General features: G+C 27.5%; 1 non-coding gene across 1 annotated transcript; it reads right to left on the bottom strand.

The window, feature by feature from the left end:
- Nucleotides 1–3103: 3103 nt before the first annotated feature.
- On the bottom strand, nucleotides 3104–3177 carry TRNAI-AAU (transfer RNA isoleucine (anticodon AAU)). The gene has a single exon. It is a non-coding gene; the product is annotated as a tRNA-Ile (tRNA).
- Between the last annotated feature and the right edge of the window lie 2610 nt (nucleotides 3178–5787).

Consider the following 5787-nt stretch of genomic DNA (forward strand, 5'->3'; position numbering starts at 1 on the left):
GGAGGAGGATGTTGCAGTTTCAAGAATTGATTTGTTTTACCGCCGACCCACCCCATTTGAGTGATTGGGATCAATTTCTCCCAAACCCAAGCCAACTCCATATAATAGCATGTTAAATAAAAATTTAATGATATTTATAATTAATGTAATATCTAAACTATAGAATTGTAATTGAATTTAGAACTCTAATTTGCCCTAATTCATGGCATAAGCAAAACATAAAATCTATAATTCTGAACTAATTTCAGTTTTAAACAAAATTGAAATTCTAAACTATAACTTCAATTCCATTGTCCAAGCATATCCTAATGAAGAGAAGGGAAGAACTAAATATTCTTCAAGAAAATATGACAATCTATTTTTCCAATAATTTCAATGTAGTATTGGAGACTAAATTTTGGAGCTGAGAGGTGTCAAAATCAAAAAAGAAAGGCATTAAGATTAGACAAACAAAACAAAAAACAGTTTACTATTTTGCATAGTTATTCTTTTAACATTCTAACTATTTTATCCCTTCAGCATTCTTAGTTAGCAAGTTGAATAGCTATTATAAATACGAATGCATACTTACATGTGACTATAGCTTGTGAGCTTCTTTATACTGTTTTCAGGTATCAATAAATCTAACAAGGAATGCATTTCACATGGATAGGGATTTGTAACAGCTTTTGGGTACCCATGGTAGCATGATAATATATATTTTGTTTGCAGTTTTTTTATATAAAAAATATCTATTTATCCACATTTCACTAAAAATGTTTTATGCAGACATGTTTGTCCTAATCATGTTACTTTCGAACTTAATTTGCTGAGGTTGTCTGGGCGTTTGAATCAGTTTTTCGATACCACATTCAGTTCTAAGTGGCAATTACATAAAAGGCAATTACATATTTGCATTAAATCAAATTGAAACAGTTGATATTCTCCAAAATGACACTATTTATCAAATATTTAGCATACATTCAGAGGTGATTCTAATAACCAAAATTCCTAATTTAAAAAAAAAACTCACAATGTAAAAAAATATTTGACAATTTTTAAAATGAAGTTGTGAGTGTTACGGATCAAGTGATCCGTAACACTCACAGGAACACTTTCAGATCACCATTTTACGCTATCGCCGGCAACAATGGTGGAAAAAGGACAGGGTCACGGTGCTTACCTCGACGGTGGACGATGACGAAGCTCCCTCAACGGTGGACGGCGGCGTTGCTCTTCGCGGAAGCCGCCTCAATGCACCACGACAACCTCCTAATCACGGCAACAATGGTGACAACCTCCTCAACGAAGAAGAAGAAGAAATCCTCTGAGGTTGAGTTGGGCTTGTAAGTGTTGTTGATTGATGGGAACATGAGGAAGAAGAAACACAAAGCAGAAAGAAGAAGCAGAAAATCGCAGGAAGAAGAAGGGGAAACGCAGGGCGGGAGAGAGAGAGTCGAGGGTTATTTTTTAAAAAAATAACCGAGGAGTATTATGGTCTTTTCACTACAAGTGTTGGGTGCACCTAGCAGCACTCTTTCATGTTGGTTCATAATATTTCTTCCTTAAATTGGCCTGAGAAATTTCATGATAATACACATAACCAAGGTTAATTTTATACAAGCGATATAAGCATGCTGCTTAAATTGTTCAAATTTCATATTTGATGTAATGATTTAACCTACTCAAATTGTTCTGGTTGTGAATAAAAATGACACTTATGCCAATATATCATAGTTTTGGGCATTAAATTTAAACGTCAGTTAACCACATAAGTATATTGCTATATATATAAAATTTATGCTTCAGCCATTTTAAAATCCATTTCACATGTATCAGCGAGTTCTTTCACATAATGTTTCTAATTTTAGTTTGGAAAATAAAAGGAAAAAAAATACCTTGCTCTAACATGCACAAACCTTGCTCTAATGAAGGAGCTCTTCTCCTATTTATATTTCATATGGCCCTCTAACATGGTGATGCATGTCGTTTTGGGGTGTCTTGTTAAGGTGTTTGCGCCTGCCATGCAGTGACGGAGCTTCAACAAAATATTTGGAGGAACCAAAATAAAGTTTAATGTGTAAATCAAATATATAATTTTATATCATATATCTAAAATTAATGTAAACACAAATCATAAACAAATAACATTAGATAAAATTATTTGAAATTATCAGTGTGTAGTGTTTGGATAGGAGATTTCAAAATTTTAAGAAACTTAAAATGTATTGAAATTTAATTATTTCAATTAATTAAATTTCTTTCATTTTCAAAATATTTGGTTTCAATAAAATAATTCAACTTTTTTGTTTACATAGAGTAATTTGATTTTCATCATACATAAATTTAATGTTATGCATTATTTTGTAATTTGTTCGTTTTAGGTGTTATAACATTTTATGAATAAAGTTTTATTTTGTTATATAAAAAAAATATAAATAAAAATTAATAACATTCTATTACAGCTACAATATAATGCATTTTTTTTAATAAATTTGCTGAAAGCTAACATACCTTCTTAGTCCTTCATTTACCAGCACTTATTCCAATCCAGTAACCTTTGCTTTGGTTAGACCTCCTCAAAGCTTTTTCTTCATATCTCATTTAATTATTACAATTGTCTTATATCATCACCAAAAAATAGTCATAAAAGAATGCAATTCTAAAAAAAAATAAAAAATTCTTGAACAATACACTTATCTTGCATGCATAATCGTCTAAAAACTTCTACTCTGTGGATATCACTTTACGAATTACAATGCTATATTAAATTCTAGTTGAAAATAGGGATGATGACAAAGAAGGATAAAAGAGAGAACCTGCTTATGTAACTATGTAATAAGGTGCTACTCCAGTGAATTTGATAAAGTTGTCAGAAATATATAATAGAAACTATATGATAAAAAGCTTCTTATCACTTTAAATATATATTATATTATGTGTATATAAAATTTAAAAAGCTCCCCCCCCTACGATGCTGCCACGTTAAATGTTGTTTTTCTTCATACACCATTAGCCTCCTTAAAAGTCAGTTTTTCTTCTACACCATTTAATTTTTTTATTAATTTCAACATTACATTTGTATAACTTGACAATCCGATCTTAAAATTTTTTTACAAAATAATGGCCCATGCAGGTCTCGAACCTGCGATCTTCGCGTTATTAGCACGACGCTCTAACCAACTGAGCTAATAGGTCAATTATATTTAAAGTTAATTAATGTTGCTATATATAACAGTAAAATTTCTAATGTATATTTAATTCATATATAATCATATAATGAATTTTATAACAATTAATTTTAATCTAATAATGTATTTTTTACATATATAATTTTAAATAAAAATAATAGGTTTAATAAAAATTTATATATTTAAACATATACATTATTCGATCAAAATTATTGTTACAAAAATAATTATGTATTAAATATACATTAAAAAATTTAGTGTTATATATAGAGACATTTATTATTTTTTAATATAATTAGCTTATTAACTCAATTAGTTAGAGCATCGTGCTAATAACATGAAAGTTGCATGTTCAAACAATCCGTTAGGTTATACTTAAGGATATTTTTTATTTTTCTCTCTCACACTAGATATAGAAAGAACTTATATGTGTATTAAATATACATTAAAAAATTTAGTGTTATATATAGAGACATTAGTTATTTTTTAATATAATTAGCTTATTAACTCAGTTGGTTAGAGTATCGTGCTAATAACATGAAGACTGCAAATTCAGACAATTTGTATAGGTTATACGTAAGGATATTTTTTATTTTTCCCTCTCATGAAAAGCATTTTGTATGCCCAGGTTAATTCGCCAAGGAACTTGATATATAGTCAGTCAAGGATGGTCAACAATTGAAGTTTGTCCACGTCCACTAAGATTTAGGTTTCATTAATTGAGTGTGTTTATGCCCACTAAGATTTAGGTTTCATTAATTGAGTGTGTTTATGCCCACTAAGATTTATCATAGGATTTGTCTTTCTAGGAGATTGACTTCCCTGAGATGATCCGATATATATAATCAAATAATTATGTATGTCTTTTTATATTTATGAGCTAGTTTATCAATTTATTTTATCAAACTTTTAATTAAATACTTTAGTTTATAAATCTCTAACTTTTCCACTCTTAACTCATAACCGATAAGTCTTAGCTAATTTATAAGCTTTCACTTAACTTTATAAGTTAATTTTACTAATTACAAGGAAACAAATTAGTGGAAAAAAATAGAAATGATGGAAATAAAAAAAATAGAATAAATGACATATATTATTTGGATAGATAAAAATAAAATAAAAAATAGGTTGAGAATTTATTTTTGCTTATTTAGATGAGTGAAATAGGGAGTAAAAATATGTGTAAATAAATTATATAAAAATCTTTATATACTAATTGAAAAATTGATTAAAAAAACTTTTTACTAAATTATTTTTCCACAACATAATTTTTTTTTGTTTTATTCTATAAAGAATTAAAACTGCAATAAATATTTCGCCTCTATTATACCTCACTTTTGGGAGGACTTTTTTTGTGTGGGATTCGCCTAAAAACTTATTTCCTTTTTTGTTTATTTTTTCTTTCAGATAAATAGTAAATATTTAATATTTTCATCCTATTTACTTCTCAATTTCCTTCTTCTCTATTTACTATCAAACAGACAAAAAATAACTTTAACTGTAAAATATTAATGAGTTTTCTCTAATCAATTTTCTCTAATGAAAAGAGTGAAAAGTATATTTTTTGGTCTAGATTACAAATATTTTTTTTTAAAATAATGTTATAGAATTATTAGGGGTTGTAAAACTCTTCCTCCAAATACTTAATTCAGATGCATACTTAAACTTGACATCTTTAATAATCTTCACTGGTTGATCCATATTTAAAATACAATTAGTAAGATATTGAACATGTTCCTACAATAAAATTTACAATCCTTTTAAAATCAATAATATTTTTTTAAAACTTAAACAAACGACCTTGTGTAAATGAGTAATTATATGTAAATATTTTAATATCTCCAACACATTATTAACATTTATAATTTTTCTTATCTCTGAGTTTTCATTGCATAATATTATCTATTATATCTACATATTTTCTTTCTTCTTCTTTTTTTCTTGCAGAAGTATCAACATAACAATGCATCATTTTTTCTATACAAAGTTATAAGTTGCTATAGATATAAATTAGGAGTTATAATTTTAAATGTTTTTGACAATTATTGAACCATAATGACAAGTTACATCGCTAATGAGACAACTTTTTCACCCATGTTCTTTTCTAGCACTATTAGAAAATACACATTCAACATCAGTTATTTACGGCATTCTACATCGATTTTAAAACTGATGTTGTAAGTACCGATGTTGAATGTATTATTGTTAACATCAGTTTTAAAAAATCGATGTTAACATAAAAATGCTAACATCAGTTTTCTAAATAACTGATGTTATATATAAAGAACTACAACAAAATAAGTGTATGCATAATAAACGTTGACATTGGTTTTCTACAAAACCGATGTTAATGTAAAATTTTAACATCGGTTTTCTAGAAAAACTGATGTTAATGTAATATATTAACATCGATTTTCTATAGAAAACCAATGTTAACTAATATATTAAAATCGGTTTTTCTAGAAAATCGATGTCAACGTTCATTATGCATACACTTATTTTGCTGTAGTTCTCTATATATAACATCAGCTATTTATAAATAATCGATGTTAATGTGTATATATTAACATCGGCTATTTATAAATAACCGATGTTATTAGAAATAACCAACATCGGT

Source organism: Glycine max, chromosome 4 (genome assembly GCF_000004515.6).
Source record: "Glycine max cultivar Williams 82 chromosome 4, Glycine_max_v4.0, whole genome shotgun sequence".
Lineage (NCBI taxonomy): Eukaryota > Viridiplantae > Streptophyta > Magnoliopsida > Fabales > Fabaceae > Glycine > Glycine max.